Below are 20,636 nucleotides of genomic sequence, written 5' to 3'. Positions count from 1 at the left end.
CACATATTTCAAATTATATCTGTAGTTTATAAGCATATATGTTTCATATAAATAATATATGCTTTTAAATCATAGATATATAGTTTGCCTATAGATTAAAACATGCATAGTTTTAGAACTCACATGTGCACAGTATAAGTTATTTATATTTTTCTTTCAAAATCTAATTTATGAAACCTAGGTTTCTGAAAATAGAAATATTGGAAACTAAAGTACTTACAAACTAATAAATCCTTATAGAAAATTTTAGAATTATTATTTTTTTCAACAGAATCCCTTTAACCCTTTTATTTTGCATATTGAGCTTCATGAATAACATCATGCTGGAGAAGCAGCGACCAGGAAAAGTTATCTCCTACGAAGCATAGCAACAGAGGAAGATGTTATACAATGTTTTCATTTTCAGTTTTCCTACTGAGCTTTAAAATTTTCATGCAATTTTCTTCAATAAGCTGAAGAGTCTTTCTTTAACATAAGATTCTTAAATAGTTTATTTTCAACAAAACATTAGAGATAATATTGAAGTGAAATCAATTATTTAATATGGTAGAATTTAATTATTTACATTTTACCAAGGAAGTAATAATATGATTTCCTATATCAATTGTGTAAAACCTCTTAAAGGTTTTTATGTGGTGTTTCACTATTATATTTTAGCCTTCTTTATTGCTGTCATTGTTTGCATAAACATATATATATTGACAATAAAACACATAGAACTTCATTGACACTAACTTTTGAAAATATTTATTAAGTACTTGAGACAAATCCAGAGGTTAGATTTTCTAATAATTTTATTTAAAAAAAGCTCTTCACGTTTGTAGGTTATTGTTGAACAATGTGAATAGTTTGTTACTTTCTCTAGAAGAAAGGTAAAGGAACAAAAACTATGACTGAAACTTTAATTACTTCATGTATTACTGTAGTTTAATTGCTATTGAGAAAACTGAGTACACATTTATAAAACCTTTCTATTTTCACTTAATTTTCAAAAGCAATCACATTTATTGCATGAATGCTGATTCATTTTAGTTTTTCTCTTGAATTTCTAAACCAAATTAATAAATTAAAAAATTAAAAACCCTTAATATTGTACATAGGAAATTTCCATTATTTTGAAACTTCTTAAAACGACAATCTTCAACACTAATATTTTAAAATGAAAAAGACTTAAATGTAAGACCTAAAACTATAAAAACCCTAGAAAAAAACCTGGGCAATACCACTCAGGACATAGGCATAGGCAAAAACTTCATGTCTAAAACATCAAAAGCAATGGCAACAAAAGTCAAAATTTATAAATGGGATCTAATTAAACTAAAGAGTTGCTGCACAGCAAAAGAAACTATCATCAGAGTGAACAGGCAACCTACAGAATGGGAGAAAAATTTTGCAATTTTTCCATCTGACAAAGGGCTAATATCCATAATCTACAAAGAACTTAAACAAATTTACAAGAAAATAAACAAACACCACTATCAAAAAGTGGTAAAAGGATATGAATAGACACTTCTCAAAAGAAGACACTTATGCAGCCAACAAACCTATCAAAAACTCATCATCACTGGTCCTTAGAGAAATGCAAAGCAAAACAACAATGAGATACCATCTCATGCCAGTTAGAATAGTGATCATTAAAAAGTCAGGAAACAGCAGATGCTGGAGAGGATGTGGAGAAACAGGAATGCTTTTACACTGTTGGTGGGAGTGTAAATTAGTTCAACCATTGTGGAAGACAGTGTGGCGATTCCTCAAGGATCTAGAACTAGAAATACCATTTGACCCAGTAATCCCATTACTGGGTATATACCCAAAAGATTATAAATCATTCTACTATAAAGACACATGCACATGTATGTTTTTTGTGGCATTATTTACAATAGCAAAGACTTGGAACCAACTCAAATGCCCATCAATGATAGATTGTATAAAGAAAATCTGGCATATATACACCATGGAATACTATGCAGCCATAAAAAGGATGAGTTCATCCTTTGCAGGGACATGGATGAAGCTGGAAACAATTGTTCTCATCAAACTAACAAAGGAACAGAAAACCAAACACTGCATGTTCTCACTCATAAGTGGGGGTTGAACAGTGAGAACACATGGACACAGGGAGGGGAACATCAAACACTGGGGCCTGTCGGGGGGTGGGGGACTAGGAGAGGGATAACATTAGGATAAATACCTAATATAAGTGACTAGATGTAAAGTTTCTATTTTACATAGTTGGAAACGCATATTTAATATAAGTGAATTGCAGTTTTTAGAGGATAGAATAAAATGTAAATTTCTGCTTTTGATTGTTATGTTGAAGGTAGCAGACACTTTTTCCAACAGGCAGGGAAAGAAAGATTAATTACAAAAGTCTAACTTCTTAAAAAGACATAAGGAATTGTCCTAGGTCAATGTAGATCAGATATGACTGTTTTACTCTTGGGCATACAGCATCAGTCTTGCTATAGTCCTAAGGAATCCGCTAAAGAAAGCAATTATTACAGCTTCTGACTGTCATGTGGGATGATGGTGTGGCTTACTGGACTCCATGGGAGCTCAAGAAGGACAGCCAATTTTTTCATAAAATATTAATATTTGCTGAGTAATGGATTTGATGGGAGTTTAGAGACCTGGGCTGAAAAAGAAGATGGAATTTTATCCTTTCCCAATGTATTTGAAGCCACAGTCTTTCTTGAAATAAACCCACAGTTTTTTTTTTTTTTTTTTTTTTTTTTTAATTTCAATAGGTTTTTGAGGGAACCAGTGGTATTTGGTTACATGAACAAATTTTATAGTGGTGATTTCTGAGATTTTGGTGTACCCATCACCTGAGCAGTGTACATTGTACCCAATGGGTAGTCTTTTATCCCTTACCCCCTCCCACAGTTTCCGCAGAGTCCCCAAAGTCCACTGTATCATTCTTACGACTTTTTGTCCTCATAACTTAGCTCTAATTTATGAGTGGATATTTGATTTTCCATTCCCGAGTTACTTCACTTAGAATAATGGTCTTCAATTCCATCCAGATTGGTGCAAATGCTATTATTTCATGGTTATTCTGACAAAGATAACTTCTTATGAGAGCTACTGTTTTCTGTTGAATATTTTACTCATTAGTTTTTACATGCCAGGAAAATGTGCTAATGTCCAACTGTAAAGTTGCTTTATGATTTTTAAATACAGTTTTTACTTCAACCTCCCACAACATCTTGAAATTCATAGCAGGTTTAACTCTTGGACTGCGGTATTTAAGACAATGGACCAAAAGAAGGGACTTGAGAATTTAAGGGATATTTTATTACCAATTTATTTTATTATTGACTATTCTGAAACAAGGTCTTATTTTTCAGTTGTGTACTAAGTAGACAGAACAAATATACAGTGTTATGGGTTATCTCTTGCAAAAAGATAAGCTGAAGCTCTAATCTCTGATACATGTAAATGTGATTCCATTTAGAAATAGGGTCTTTGTAGATGTACTCAGGATTAGATGAGGTCATACTGAATTAGACAGGCTCCAATCCAATATGACTGCTGTCCTCATAAGAAAAGAAGAAAAGACACAGACACAGAGGGAAGACAGCCATGTGAAAACAGAATTTGCAGTTAACACCTGAAGTTACCAGAAGATTAAAGATGTAGGCAAAGACCTTCCCCCTAAGAGGTTTCAGAAGGAGCATAATCTTGACATCGTGATTTTGGACTTTTAGGATCCAGAATTTTGAAAGAATAAATGTCTATTGTTATAAGCCACTGAGTTTATTGAACTTTGTTATAGGAAACCTAAGAAAAGAATATACACAGAAAATATCAAAATATAGTACTGATGGCTTAGATGCATGAGGGGATGACCTTGGATGTGAGGGCTCACAGTTACCTTCACTATTATGCTCCTAAAATCGGCATCTTTACTCTGATGTGCTCAGATTCATTGCAAATACTTCTCTGCCAAAAGGTTGCTCATGCTATTCTAATTTTTTTAAACTCCAGTTCTTATTTGGTAACACCTAATTACCTGTCAGGAAATAAATTTCTTATCACCTCTTTCTACTAATCTGTAGGTTGGAAGTCAAATGGGCAGAGTTATAGGCATAATTCAACCCACTTGAATATTGCATGCTTTCCATACAGAAATCCTTATTCAAAGGGAGGCAATGAACAAGGAAACTCAAGATCATACAACTGTCTGAACTCAGGATTAGATTCTATATATGTTTCTCCTTTTCCTATTTTCAAATAAAGATAGCATGGACTTTTCAATAGATGGTCATCATGGTGGATAGCTGGGATAGCTGTGGACACTTTAGTGGTGGGTTAGTTGCTGCCTGCTTTGTGGTAGAATTATAGCATAAGAAATTGAAAAGGGCTACAGAGGTTACGTAATGTCTTTCAAACTGAATTGCAATGTCCTTTACAGATCACGGACACTTATTCAGCCAATTTGTCATCTCTCTGGGTGATGATCTCTCTCCAGACGCTGCAAGTAGTCACCAGGGGCCACCTTCTAACTGCACTGAAAACTGTCTTACTCTTTACCACAAACTAGGTCAGGTAAGCTATTTAGTGAAGGTGGCAGAGAATGAATACCACCACTTCTAGAATGTAAAAGCAGATGGATTAGAAGTGGGAAGGATAACCCCACATACCTGTAACTATCTTTTATCAGGCTTCTGCATTTCTATGACTCTAACTGTAAGCCTATATGATCGTATGGAGAATTTTCCTAAATTAATCTATTTTTCTACATCCTTACCTCCCAATGTCCCATAAAAGGCACTCTCACAATGTCAGTCCCTTCATACACACATCCCCCTGACAAGATATTCACAGGTATAAATTTAATATTTTTTAAAAGATGAAAATCACATTATAGGTACCATTAATACATAAAAATAAGGTATCTACTTCTAGATAAACTGGGAAAGAGAGAGGTAAGAAAGGATAGAGGATGGTAAGGAGAGGGAGTGGGGAAGAAAGGGTGATCTATATAAACCTGTAAATAGAATGTGTCATTCTTCACCCTGGCTTCTCTTTAGAATCCTCTCAGAAGGTTTTCTTTCTGTTTGGTTTGGTTTTAAAGACTTTTTTTTTTTTTTTAACAGAAGTTTAGATTCATGGCAAAACTAAAGTACAGAGGAAGGTACAGAGATTTGCTGTATATCCTCCACCTTCACAAATGCACAGCCTCTCCGCTATCAGTGTCCTTCACCAGAGTGGTACAGTTCCTTCATTTAATGAACCTACATTGACACATCATAATCACCCAAAGTCCACAGTTTACCTTAGGGTTCATTCTTGGTGGCGTATATTCTATGGATTTGGACAAATGTGTAATAACATGTATCCTCCATTATAGTATCATAGAGACTAGTCTCATTGCCCTTAAAATCCTCTGTGTTCCACCTGCACATCTCTATCCCTAACCCCGAGCCTTGGCAACCACTGATCCTTTTCCTGTTTTCATAATTTTGCCTTTTTCAGAATGTCACATAGTTGACTTTATACAGTGTGTAATCTTTTCACATTGGCTTCTTTCAATTAGTAATATGCATTAAATATCCTCCGTGTCTTTTTGTAGCTTGTTAAGTCACTTCTCTTGAATGCTGAATAATATTCTATTGTCTGGATGTAACATAACTTATCCATTCGTCTACTGAAGGACATCTTGGTTGCTTTAAGGTTTTGGCCATTATAAAGAAAGCTGTTAGAAACATCCATGCACAGGTTTTTGTGTGGACACACATTTTTAACTCTTTTGGGTAAATAGAAATAAGTGAGATTTTTGGATCACATGATGTGGTGGTTAACATTAGGTGTCAACTCAATTAAATGTCAGGATGTCTAAATGGCTGGTAAACATTGTTTCTGGGTGTGCCTGTGAGAATGTTTTCAGAACACCGCCTTATATTTTGACTTACAATGCTAGAAGAGTTATGAAACTTGATGAGGTAGGCCTGGGAGAAGTTGGAAAAATTACTGATCTTTGATTAGTACTATTTAATGCAGCAGTATACTTGCTGAAAAACAAACAACCTCCCTTTAACACTTGTTGCACTTGCAAATATATACTTCTCTCTGTGGTGATGTCTTCCTTCTCTAGTGAATATCAACATAGAGACCGAAATCATATAAAAAAGTGAAAATGTGTTGTTTATGATAAAAGGTATAAATGGAAACAAAATAAAGACAGACAAATTCTGAGTCCCTCAAAAGAGATAAAAGCAGCAAAGAGATTAAAAAAAGACTCAGAAATTTGCTTTGAGACATGAGGCAATGTGGAATTTTTTAAAAACATACCATTTTAAACACATACATAGCACCTGATCTACAAATATTCACACTCCTCAATTTACCTTTAATCATAAATCTATCATAAGGAGGGAGCAGGACTGGCTGCAACAATTTTTATGAAACAGTACAAAATTCAGGATCTTTGTTCAAAAACCGTGAAGGATTTCAAGATGGCAACAACACAGCATTAAACTCAAGTGGGACCCTAATTGCAGGACCCTCTGTGACTGACTGAACAGGCTGCACACCCACGAAGCTGGAACAGTGGGAGGAAGTGAGGGTAAATGTTAACAACTGTTCCTATTTCACATAAGGATCAGAAGTGATGAAAGTTTGAAGACTTGAGTCTGATTTATATGTAGTATAATTCGCTGCCATATCACAAGCTCCTTAAGCTATTTCAATGGTTGACTAAATCATTACTTTTTGAATAAATGACTTATTGGTGATTCTAGAGTGGAGCTTTGGATATATTTTCCAATACTTATACTCTTCCATAATACACTCACTTGCTGGATAGATTTTATAATTCTCCAAGAACATACAATCTTAAAATATAAGAAAGGAAAAGATTTAGCTAGCGTATTGGAATTTTTCCACTTATGATTTGGCAAAGAGAGGTAGAAACCATAGTGACAAATCAGTATGATTTGTTTTTAAATAAACAAATCATAGATAAAATCTGGCCTCATCAGCAAAACCAGCTAACTTGAGGTTTTTATTTTGTTTTGTTTTGCTTTAAGGTGAACCTGCCAAATGTAAGATTAATTAGTAGGCTATCCAGTGATGACAGTCTCTCTTCTCAAGAGGTTTTAGGAGTAGCTGAGCCAAAGAGAAATTTGCACACACTAACTAAATGTAAGAACCTCTTGAAGAATGGTGAGAAGCAGCCTCTGTCTTGAGGAATAGAAGCCATTCGTGTGGTGATGGTGATGGTGATGGTGATGGCTGTAGTGAGAAGACCCGGACAAACAGAATTGCAAGAAGGGCAGCTGTTCGAGGCACTGGAATTGTTATTCACACAGAGTGGACCCTTGAGACTGCCTTTAGGGTTACACATGAGGCCAGGTAATCCCATTCATGGCATATTCTATAACCCATGCCCCTTATTGTGGAAGAACTGAATCATGTCTGGGTGGAAAAAAACAAACAAACTGGGGCTTCCTTTTTTTGGTCATCACATGAAAAATAGGACTATATTTCTCTTTTAAAAAGCCTGGTTTATTGTCTGCCTACTTAAAAGAAGTAGAACAGAAAGAGAAGTAGAAATGAAAGAGATAGTCTGTTAATTAAACAAGCTCAGAAATTATTAACTTTTTAATGGCCATTTGAAGTCTGAGATATTATAAAACATTAAATGTGTAGTATTATAAAGAACATTCATTATATCTAAATAGAATTATCAAGAGATGAGAAAATTTATGGTAGAATATTATTTATATGTATCATTTTTAATATCTTAAATTACATGATTTAGCACTGGGTCAACTACCATAATTTGGAAGTAGGAATGACTAAAAATATTTTATGATATCTGAGACGACTTTATTGTCATATGAAATTATATACCACATCTATTGATAATTTCATAGATACTGCTAATAGTATTGTACCACTGAAACAATTTTTAAACTTGTTTTTATTTTATTTGTGTTTTAAACTTTTTAAAAACTCAACATAAAATCCATCAACAAATTATTTGCATTCTTGGTTTTTTTGCTTGTTTGTTTGTGGGTTTTTTGTTTGTTTTTGGTTTTTTGGTTTTTTTGAGATGGAGTCTCGCTCTGTCGCCCAGGCTGGAGTGCAGTGGCGCGATCTCGGCTCACTGCAAGCTCCGCCTCCTGGGTTCACGCCATTCTCCTGCCTCAGCCTCCCGAGTAGCTGGGACTACAGGCGCCTGCCACCGTGCCCAGCTAATTTTTGTATTTTTAGTAGAGACGGGGTTTCACCGTGTTAGCCAGGATGGTTTCGATCTCCTGACCTCGTGTTCCGCCTGCCTCAGCCTCCCAAAGTGCGGGGATTAGAGGCGTGAGCCACTGTGCCCGGCCATTTGCATTCTTAATCATCAGCACTTCTATTTGACTATGATTGTATCTTTTTTTAACCTCATTCCCTAAAAATAAAAAATAAAATCTTATAGTCTAACATATCCTTAAAATTTGCACATATCATAGATGTGAAGCTTAAAGAATTTTCATTGAGTAAAGACACTCATAAACATAGCAAGGGAATAAAAAAAGATATCATTAGTAAAGACTTTTAAGCATTTCTCTCTGCCCCCTTCTAGTCATCAACCCCTCAAGAGCAAATACCTGACTTTAAGTGTCATAGATAATTTTGACTATTTTTGAACTTATCTAAATGGAATGTTACAATGTATACTCTGGCTTTTTTTTTTTTTAACAAGACTATTGTTATAAGGCAATGCTGCACGTAGGCATGCTTGTATATTCTGTATTATTACAGTATGAAATTTCATTGTATATTACTTATCAATTAATTTTTCCCATGATGGACATTTGAATTATATGTCGCTTTTGGTAGATTTCTTTTCGTTTGGCTATATATCTAGAAGTCAATTTACAGAATCATAAGAAATGAATATTTTGAGCTTTAGAAAATGACTAAATCATTTTAACAACTTGTGTTAGTCCATTCTCATGCTGCTAATGAAGACATACCTGAGACTGGGTAATGTATAAAGGAAAGAAGTGTAATTGACTCACAAATTAGCATTGCAGGGGATGCTTCAGGAAGCTTACAATCATGGCGGAAGGGGAAGCAGACACGTTGTTCTTCACATGACAGCAACAAGGAAAAATGCAGTGCAAAGGGGAGGGGGGGGAGGTCAGAGGAAGCGCCTTATAAACCAGCAGATCTCGTGAGAACTTACTATCATGAGAACAGCGTGGAGGTAACCGCCCCCATGATTCAACCACCTCCGATCCGGTACTTTCCACAACACGTGGGGATCATGGGAACTACGGTTCAAAATAGATTTGGGTGAGGACACAGCCAAACCGTATCACACTTTTCTTATGGTATCAGAAATGTGGGTATCTTCTTTTATGAAATGTATGTTTACATGATATTTTCCAGTGTTATTCTCTTGCTTGACGTTTACTTCCTGATTTCTGACAGTTCATTATGAGTCTTCTATTACACATGTGTATTGAAAATATGTTCTCATCTGTAGTGTGTCCTTTCAATCTTTAATGATGTCTCTTGATAAGAAGTTATTATTTTTAATGCCGTTCAATTTACCATTTCTCTTTGTGATTAGTAGTATTTGCATCTTGTTTATGACATCCTTTTCTAACTTCACTCCCAAGATTTCTGTAATCATAGACATCACCTCATACCATGGAATTTAGCCTACTGCTGGAGTTCTTCCCCCTGAAACTTGCTCCCACTTCTAATTACCTAGAGTATGGTACAATTTGTAGAAACCTTCTAAAATAATGTACGTGCTACTTTTATTCATCCAACACTTTACTTTTAGCCTACTTTTTTTGGGGGGGGGATTATGATTATAATTAATATTGTAAAACATTGGGAAAAATTGAGACAAGTAGAGAGTGAGAAAAGTTTGGCATTATTGGCTGCTTCAAAAATAAGCTCCTTCAGGAAAGATTGGTGAATATTCAATCTTTTAGTAGCTAAAGACCCAAAGTCTCTAAGTTAAATCAGGTAGAACAATTTTAATATTGAGATGCAAACTGTCTCAGTCATCAGAAACACATCTTAAACATGCTTTTATGTGGTGTTATGGTTTGGCTGATGATGTCCCCTCCAAAATCACCAATTAGTGTTAAAAGGTGGGATTTTGGGGAGGTGATTAAGTCATGTGAGCAGAGCCCTCGTGGATGGCGTTAGGGCCCTTATAAAAGGGCTAGAAGGAGTGGGTTTGCTCTCTTCTGCTCTGCTATGTGAGGGGACACAAGGTTTGTCCCCTCTTGCTCTCCCATTCTTTCCACCACGATAAGGACACAGCATTCCTTTTCTTGGAAGGATGCAGCAGTAAAGTGCCATCTTGGAAGAGGAAGTGTAGACCTCACAAACATTGAAACTGCTGGCACTTCTTTGATCTTGGACTCTCAGCCTCCAGAAGTGTGAGAGATAAATTTCTGCTTTTTATAGATAATCTACTCCCAGATATTTTGTTACAACAGCAAAAAACAGACTAAGACATAATAATTCCTGATAAAGTTATTTAAAATATGCCTTCTTTTTAGTGTCAATTTCTTATAACTATGGGAATTTTGTGTTGGTACTAGTTTTTGCCGTGTTTGAACTGTGTGTTGGAACACTGTTTTTTGCTTGTTTATGTTTTAACTGTATTATTAGTGGGAAATTTCTTCCCCATTTTCTTTAATACTAACTACTTCTGTCTCTAAAGACCTATTTATAATATTTCAAAGCCTGTGGCATATTGTGTATGTGTGTGTGTGTATGTGAATGTGTGTGTGTTCATATGTGTGTTTGTGTGTAGATACCTGATAAGTCGTCTAATAGACGTCTTAGACGTTAGACCAGATACCTGATAAGTTAGACCAGATACCTGATAAGTCGTCTAATAGATGATTATGTGAGTTGCATAGATGATGTGAAAATCCAGTTGCATAACCTTAGGAAATACCATAGAGAAATTTAAGCATCACTTCAATCAAGGTAATTTAGTGAACAAAAATTTGGGGAGAGGTTAGCGACCTGGAAAAAAGTATAATTGATAAATGTAGTGATGCTATAAAATTTATGTAGCTTTTGATTGAGTAAGCTGCATTAATGTCAACAAAGAAGTGCACAGGTTAGAGCTGATGCTAATTAAAAAAATCTAAAATAAATTAACCCACTTTCATATATTTGTATTTTGTCATGGAATTGAAACACTAAGCCAAGAAGGTTAAAATAGAAGTTTGTTCCCTTTTTTAATTTTTAAAGCATATGGGGAGGTAAAAGATGATTAAAATGAATTATGTTTTATTTATGTTCTTTCTCAGAAGATGAAATTAATCATATAACCCTGTAGCTAATTCATTGTAAGATGGATATTAAGATTCTAATTTAGGTAATAATATGAAACAAAGCAAAAATCAGTTTATGTTATTGGCCAATATTTAGTTTTTATTTTCCAGTCTTTGGTATCCTATACAGATCATAAACCCAATATATCTTGATGACTTTCTATTTAAAAATATGACAGTTATAAAATCTAAGTATTATATATGTCTAAGTACTTTTCTATATTTATTTTAATATATTTTCTCTAAGTATAGTTTTCGAATTCTAAATCAAAGTTAAAATTAATTGTATAAGTGGTTTGAAACAAGCTTTGGTTTGAATATAAACTTTGTCATTGTGAAGTTGTTTGGATTTGAAATTTAGTTGAAATTTTAAAAAATGCACTCAAGAGAAAAATGAAACATCTAAGGGAAATTAAAGAGGGTCAATATTATTTGTTTCAAATGTGCCATGGATAGAAGTTCATTTCTTCTAAGTTGATTTTTACAGTAAAGCTTTACTAATTGAGCTTCTGAGCCAGTGCTGTGATAACCTCAGATGTGTTACCTCTCTCTGGGAGATCAAAACAGGCTTTTTAAAAACCAAATTCTGATCCACAAGAGCTGCTTGTCTTTTCAAAATATTATGCACATCCTACGAAATACTTGATTTTGATGCCTTCTTGGTCAGTTGCATTGAGACCACTCTTTAGGCACAGTCAAAATAGATTCAGAGTCAACTTCTTCAGAAAATTCCTCCATGAGCCGGCTTGAGCTTGTTCCTTAGAAACTTTTGAAGGCAATGCAAATGCAAGGATTTTTGTTTGTTTGTTTGTTTTGTTATTATCCCAAACACGATCCCCCAGAGAGACGACTATCATATTCTTACCATTCACTGGCCTGTGCTTTCTTCCTCCTAAAACTAAATTCTGTCTAATGCTCTTCCTTCCAACTTTTATCTTTGGCTTTTTAAATATCGTTTTCATGCTGAACAACCGCAGTGTTGTTCATTTTGCTCTCTTCTATGGACATTGCCTCTGTAGATTTGTTCCATTTTCTGAAGATGTTATTTTCTCATGAAGCAATTTCAAGTGGAGCATAATCATTTTGTCATGTTCTATAAACTTTGATGCTGAAAGCTAAGTGAATCTGGAACATATAGAAGCTGAGGAAACAGTTGAAGTTTATTCCAAGTGCAATGGAGTCAATTTTTATAGTTTGATAAGAGATGAAAAGCTAACTACCCTGGAAACATTGTTTTAGCTCCTTCTTAAAGGACCTAGTTATTTTCATTTAGCTCATATTCTGTTTATTATTATTGAAATAATAGAAATAAACAAAAAGTATAATAAACAAAATCCACGCTGATGAAAACAAGCAAATTCATATTTTATTATATTCTTATAGTTCTTTTGAGAAGCTAGTTTACAAAGTATTGACCAGAAAATAAATTTAGAAATGGTGGAGACAGATGATAGCAGTACTCACTACTCACCTCATTGCAACAATCCAAGACACAGCTTAGCTCCCTGGGGGAATTAAAGACAATTGTTTTTCTAGAGTGGTATGTGGCACACCATATCAAAGAACATAACTCGGTAACAGAGGGGATAGTTTAATTTCAGTGTGTTTATGAATCACCTGTAGTAGCTTTTAAAGTGTAAATTCCTAGGTCCTACTTTCTGATAATCTCTTTTAATAGCTCTAGTGTGGGAAACCCACAAATCTTTAAAACATATTTTGGAAGACTCTGAGGCCAATTATCCACAACTTCACATGGAGAATCATTAGCCTGAGCTTTCTGCATCGCCTGTGAGAACATCCATTGTGCAATTATTGGCGAATTGTTAGAGCAGCTTGGGATCATTGTAAATAATGGATTATCAGGGATGTACTGGTTGTGTGTTCTCACGATGTATTTTATATTAAAATATAGTCATTAAGTATAAACAAATTAATTTATATTTAACCAGGAAATCTACTTTACAAACCTCAATATACTCGAATTGAGGTGTCTAGGAGTTTAAGGAGAGGCAGAAAAACATCGTTAAATGTGTAGATGTTTGAATCATCGTAACTTGTTTTTCACTTGCTGTTCTACCACTTATTAGCTCTATGACTATGGGCAAATCACCTAACTTCCCTAGGGTACCTTTTCCTTACATTTTAAATGGGAATATTAATAAACTTGGTTTCACAAATTTGTTGTGATGATTATAAGATGGCATATTTATCACAGCCCTTCATTCATATTAACTGCTATTTCATTAAAGCGGGCCATTAGAATGTAACTGCAAAAAGTCAGAATTATTGATATGCATACAATAAAGTTGGGATTCGTTGAATTTTGACAGTTGTAAAACCACCACCACCTTTCCAACACTCCAAAGAACTTTTCTTGTGCCACCCTGAAGTTGAGGAAATTTTAAAGTTGAAAAACTATTAACAATATCTGCTCCTATAATTCTGGATTTTCAAATTTATTTACTCAGGGTCACTTACTTTGGGTATATATTCACTTAAAGCATTTTACAGATAAATCATGTTAATATTAAATTTTTAAAATATAAACGGACAATCCAATTAATCAGAGTTAAAATTCTTAAAGCATTTTACTTAAAGCATTTTACAGATATATATTCACTTAAAGCATTTTACAGATAAATCATGTTAATATTAAATTTTTAAAATATAAACGGACAAACCAATTAATCAGAGTTAAAACAAGAAGTGAAACGAATTGAAAAAATAACTCATCTCTGTAGCTCAGGAGTGCAGGCTTTTCTTTTTCTTTTTAAATGATAGGACTACATTCTGTAGCTTTATGAACACAATGTTTATAAGGGATGGCAGCAAATATATTTGATATCAAGCTGTTAGAAATGTGTATATCATATTGGGCTAAATCTAGAAACATAATGAACATATGAATATTTGTTTGAAAAAGTACACAAGTTCTGTCAAATTGGATGCTTTTTAAAATGTTTTTTTCTAACATTAAAAATAATATTCTAGGAAATGTCTTCCAAAATGGTGGCATGTGGAGTTCCACAGACTAGAAGAATATAGAGGACAGGAGATACACACAAAATATAAACTGAACCAGGAGGTGCACATCCAACTATATCAATAATAATATTAAATGGGAATTGATTTAACAATCAGATCAAAGGCAGATTTTGTTAGTATGGATAAAACAAAACAATATCTGACCATATGCTGTCTATAGGTATACACTTTATATTCAAAGAGAAAAATAAAGCTTAAGCCCAAATTAATACAATTCTTATGTAGATTAAACTGATTTAGGGTTACTAGAGTCTCTGGCATCTAATATGGAGTGCAGTGTCACTTAGGACCTCGATTTTGTTTCCCGAAAGTTTTTCTTAAGCAATACCTGTAAATCGATTAAAAAGTCATGCATGCAAGAAGACAAAGGAACAAGAATTCACCCTAGAGAAACGATAGAGAAAGATAAATAGAAAATAAAAATGCGACAATAGAAAATGAGACACAAACTTTAAAGTAACTAGGCTTAATTATTTAGTAAATAGAGAAGATGGGAAATTTAGGCAGAGAACTAGGAAGGTTTTTTAAAGTACCAAGTAGAAATTCTGCCACACCATAATATAATAACCAAACATTCAAGACACAATAATGAATCTAAATAGAAAACAACTGTAAATAGAAAATTAGTGAACTATAAGATAGTTCAGAGAATCTGTCTACACTCCACCACAAAGAGCCAAAAGAAAAAATAATATAGAAAATAATTTGAAGCCCAGGAGATGTGATGGAAAGGTTTAATACGAATGCAAATGGAGTCCCAGAAAGAAAGAGAAGAAAGAGTAGATTTGAAACAATATTTGAAAACATAATGGTGGAGAATTTCCAGAGACTGTTGAAATACAAAATGAAGCTAAATATTAACTAAATAATAAATATAAAGTAAACTAAAACTGGATGAAATATTAAAACCTTCTAAAATATAATAAAATATTAAAACCATCCATAAAATAAATTTTATCTTCATAAGAGCAATACTGGGTTTAAGAGCTATTTTCATAATGAAACCAGAAAACTGGAAAATAATTTCAAATAAAAGTAGTTTTTATAATAAAGGTGAACTGAAGGCTGTTTGAGAGAAAATAGAAAGTTTGCCATCAGTATTTTTATATTAGGGAAATGCTAAAAAGAATATTTTGGACATATAGAAAATTATACCATATGGAATCTAAGACACACGGAGGGAATGAGGAGCAACTGAATTGGTACGCCAAATTACCGTTGACTAGAGAAAACAATAATAACAGTAATATTCAGCCATATAATTGAAAGGAAGATGATGGATATAAATTATTCTAATATCATTGTATCATCCTTAAAGTGGTGAAATAATAAATCCTTTGCATATTTTCATTTAGTCCAAAATGTATGTAGTAATCTTTTAGTAATTACTAAAAATAAGAAAGGATTTATAACTATCAAGATAGTAGAAAGGGGAAATGTAAAAACAAATGGAATCATTCAAAAGTATTTAGAAATTATTTATATACTAGGTCATATTTAAAATACTACATTTCAAAACTTACAAAATATAGCTAAAAGTATACTTAAAGGGAAATTTACAGACTTTCATGCATTTATTAAGAAAAAAGAAAATCTGCAAAAGAATAAAACAATCATGAAAAATGTGAAAATGTGACAAATTAATATAGAAATGTTATAAAGAAATAAATAATAATTTAAGAGCAGAAATTATTGAAACATAAGACAATATAACATTCCTAATTCTATCGAAAGAATGACTACTCCTCGACCCACAATTTAAAAAATATTTTATTCTCTAAATCTAGTTTTTATGTGAATTTCTTTGGTTTTGTCACCTTAACAACTGGAAACTAACATGATTTTGCAAAAATCGATGAGATTCTATGGTTTTAAAAAATGTAATACAGATGAGACCGAGAGCATATGTGTATAATTACACAAGTCATGTATGTTTTACATGAGCATAGAAAGAAATGTAAAAGGTCATGCACAAAATTTACTTTTTAATATACTCTTCTGTTACTTGGCTCTGAAAAAATGATGTTCTCATTTTTGAATTTTAAAAGAAAACTCCAATAAAATGTGTATATGTTTAAAAAATTAATACAGATTTTGTATGTCTACCTGGAAAACAGATCATTGATTAAATATTAATATTTAAATTTTGCGAGGAGCACCATTTAGAGCTAAAACATGGTTTAAATTTTAAACAAGTATTTTCATATCTAATCTTAAGACAAAGAAATGTTTCTCAACTTATTTTTACTATCTACAAGGAAAATGAAGTGACCTTGACAAATCACCATGTACTGTTTATTTATGCAATATTATTTATTAAGAATTGTTATAATTACTGGTAGAGATATATTCAAATATATTTTGGATTCTTAATTTCTGAAATTGCCTTGAATTGGGTGCAAAATGCCAGATGAAGTTCATATAACATGTCGCTATTAATTAGATAAGAAAATTCCTGCTGAGCAGCTTATTGTAGGCAAAATAAATGGTTTTCATTAACTCGTCATTAACCCAGCTACATTATGAAGGTCAAAATTTGTCCATGGCATGCAACATCTTACCTGTGGTTTCAATAGATACATTTATCAATATAAGTAGGCTCCTGATAATATAAAAAATGACCAAGGCAGAATCACACTAGGTGAATAAACAACAACAAAATTCCAAATGAAAGGGAGTTACATGTTATATACACTCAGAAGACAATAAAATTTTATTGACCACTCATTGTGTTTCTTGTATTATCACTGACATTATCTTATTTAATTTTCTTCCCAACAGTAAAATATGATTTTACTATTGCAAGTTAAAGAAATTAGAAGGAAAATAATAATTAGTAAAGAAAATAGGTGCAAAGACTGGTATATGAGTACTTAAATAGTAGACTGACCAATGAATAAATTAGTGAAAAAACTGATGTGTATATTAACAGACAAGTATACAAGTATACATTTTTGCAAGCAATTTGAATGTTAATTCTCTATATAAAAGTGTATATAGTGAAAGTTACAGTGACAGTAAAAAGGATAATAATATAATAAAAGGAAAATGTTAATGCAATTACATTGTCACTAATATGACAAAAGTAAATATTTGACAACTGTTTTTAGGATTTAAGTAAAAGTGCTGACTATAAATATCCTTTAGGTCTATTTGCTTGTTAGGACTATTGGAAACATGCATATCTACTAGCTTGAAGTAGGATTTTTTCATGAAGTTCAATAAAAATACTATTTTTTTAAGTTCAAAACTTTTATTTTTTTGTGTAGGGGATACAAGTGCAGATTTCCCACATGCATGTATGGTGTAGTTGTGAAGCCTGGGCTCTCAATGTACCCATTACCTGAATAGTGAACATTGTACCCAATAGGTAGTTTTTCGACCCTCACCCTTTCCCACCTTCCCACCTTTTGGAGTCTCCAATGTCTATTATTGGAGACTACACTCTGTCTGTCCATATGTACCCATTGTTTATCCCTCTCTTATAAGTGAGAACATGCAGTTGAAAAATACTTCTTTCATTTTTCTTTAAAGTTGTTCTTTTTTGGGGAAGAACTGAGAATGGACGAAGAGAAGGATAGCTTATTTTCTATAGGGTGAAGATGAATGGGTGGTATGTCCACTGACAAGGAAAGACGAATTCTGGCACTATGTGTGAGCTCTCTGGGTCTGGGTTTGTGTTGCCTATGCCTGCAGATGGTGTAGCAGCCATAAACACAGTGGGCAGAACAGCAAATTGTCAGTTTTTGGAACAGTCATCCTCTGGGCTCATGGTAATGAAGTTATTTAGCATCAGGAGGGTCAACTTGGCAGGACATTAATGGTTGGACATACTAGCACACAGCAATGGAGACCGGGATAGAAAGAAAGCAGCAATTCCTCCATGAGAAGGAGTGAGACTATACAGAGGCAAATAAAGTACCCATGTTGGGCACAAAATTTTAGAGGATGTTCTTCAAGTAAAAATAAGATAAGCAAATTCATTTAAAAATTATTACTGATTTATTTGTTTCCATTAAATATGGGAAGCTAAAATTCATGATATATTCTATTTGTAGAACCACTACTCTCTGTATGTATTAATCACCACACAATGAGGGTTATTCACATATCAATATTTAATCTTTCAACTTTTCAATATTCAATATTTCAGTATATTTTCAATTTTTAAAACTTTTTTTAAACATCTTCAATGTTCTGGAAAAAAAATACCCATTTAAAAATATGGTTTAGGACAACAGCTTGGGGAGCTTCACAGACACCCTGGAAAAATGGCTGAAAATTCTTTTTAAAAAGCTAACCACTTAGAGTCTCTGGAAATGTCCATAAAGGCCCACAGCAAATTAAGAATATTTGCACAAGAAAATCTGCTAAAACTCAGTAAGAAATGGAAAAGTCTGTAGTATTTGAACCAAGATCTGTGCTCTGTCTTCTCTCACAGGTCATGAAATGAAAACTTCCCTCTAGTTTGGTATAACCGAGAACTCAGTGGGAGTGCCATTATCCCAGGATGAGCAAGACACCTGTATTTATCTTTATACTTCAGCTCCCTGTTGCTCAGGCTAAGCTTCTGGTGATTGTGGATCAAAGGTACTGGCTCCCTTTTTCAGCTCAAACCCTTTGTGGGATAGAGGCTCAGTCTTGGGCATATTACTTTTGAGAACACTCTGGCCTACAATCTTTTTGTCCTGGCTTGTGGGATGGGTATTCTGTGCTGAGATAATCAAACCTGAAGCTGCTGCTTCCCCATCCACTGTCTTTAGCTCCTAAAGTAAAAATGTCACTCAGAGAGAAGCAGGTCGATGCCCCACATCACCAGAGCCATGGTTCAGAGATTTTGCCCAGGGAGAAAGCAAGCTTCAGAACACATTGAAAAGGTATGACCTCATTTGCAAGTGTTTACAAAAGTTCAAGCCTAAGGGTACTCTTAAAAAATTATGAGAGTTGTGAGGGAAAGTCAAGTGAAAGTAGATTGATAGATTCTTTGCAGATAGACACCAAATTGTATGTAGGCCAACAAGTTTGCCAGAGAAAAACAGAAAAGAGACAGCTAGAAACAGCCCTCATGTAGTGAAGACAAATTTCAAATGCTGACCTTAGAAACTATCTCTTCAAAATAGACTGAATTTGATTGGATTAGTTTGTAACCTATGGCATGGTTGAAATCAATAGACATATCAGCTGGGACTGGTGGATCACAACAGGTGGATGTTGTCAGAAAAAGAGAGTCAAAGAAAGCTCTGTCAAAACAACTGTAATCCTAAGGTGACTGGGGGCATAACCAAGGCTGCCCCCCCCAACCCAAGGAGCAACATGAGAAGCTTCACTCTATGGAAAGTGGAAGAGGGGGCATAGACTTTACTAAAATAATTCAGCCAGTTACTAAAACAGTAATAAAGCAAATAACAGTAATATGCCCTGGATGTGAGGTAGCCAGTACCTAGAATTGCTACAATGCAATATCTAAAACAAGCATTTTCCAACAACAGCAACAACAAATAAGAGACATGAAAAGAAACAAAATTATGGCCTATACACTGAGGGGAAAAGGCAGGCAAGAGAAATTGCCTTGGAAAGCAACCAGATGTCAGATTTAACAAAGAGTTCAAAGTAGTCATTATAAATACATTCAAAGACATAAAGGAATCTGTAATAAAGAAATAAGGGAATGTATGATAATGTCACATCACATAGAAAGAACCAAATGGAATTTCTGGCATTGGAAAGTGTAATACCTGCAATAAAAACTCACTGGAAGATTTAACAGTAGATTTGACAGAATAAAGAAAAAGCCAATCTGAACATAGACATTATGCAATATGAGGAACAGAAAAAAAGAAGAACAATGAAAAATTAACATCATCTTAGAAAAATGTGGGGCTCCATTAAGTGCACCGACATTAATGGGAATAGTAGAAGGAAAAGTGAGAGAAAGAAGCAGAAAGAAAAATGAAATAATGCCTGGAAACTTCCGAAACTATTGTAAAACCATCTACAAATTAGGAATCTCAACAAATTACTAGAGAATAAATGCAAAAATCCAAAAATAGACGTATCATAGTAAAGCTGAAAGTCAAAGAGAAAATATTCAAAGTAGCAGGAGAAAAATAACCCACCACTTACAAAGGAACCACATATGATTAGCAGCTCACTTCTCATCAGAAATAATGAAGGCCAGAAGAGTGTGGAATAGCATTCTATGCACTCAAAGGAACAAAAACCTATCAACCAACAATTCTATATCCAGCAAACTGTCTTTCAAAAATAAAGGTGAAA

Source organism: Pongo abelii, chromosome 17 (genome assembly GCF_028885655.2).
Source record: "Pongo abelii isolate AG06213 chromosome 17, NHGRI_mPonAbe1-v2.0_pri, whole genome shotgun sequence".
In the NCBI taxonomy this organism is placed as follows: Eukaryota; Metazoa; Chordata; class Mammalia; order Primates; family Hominidae; genus Pongo; species Pongo abelii.
This window is presented reverse-complemented; position numbering follows the sequence as displayed.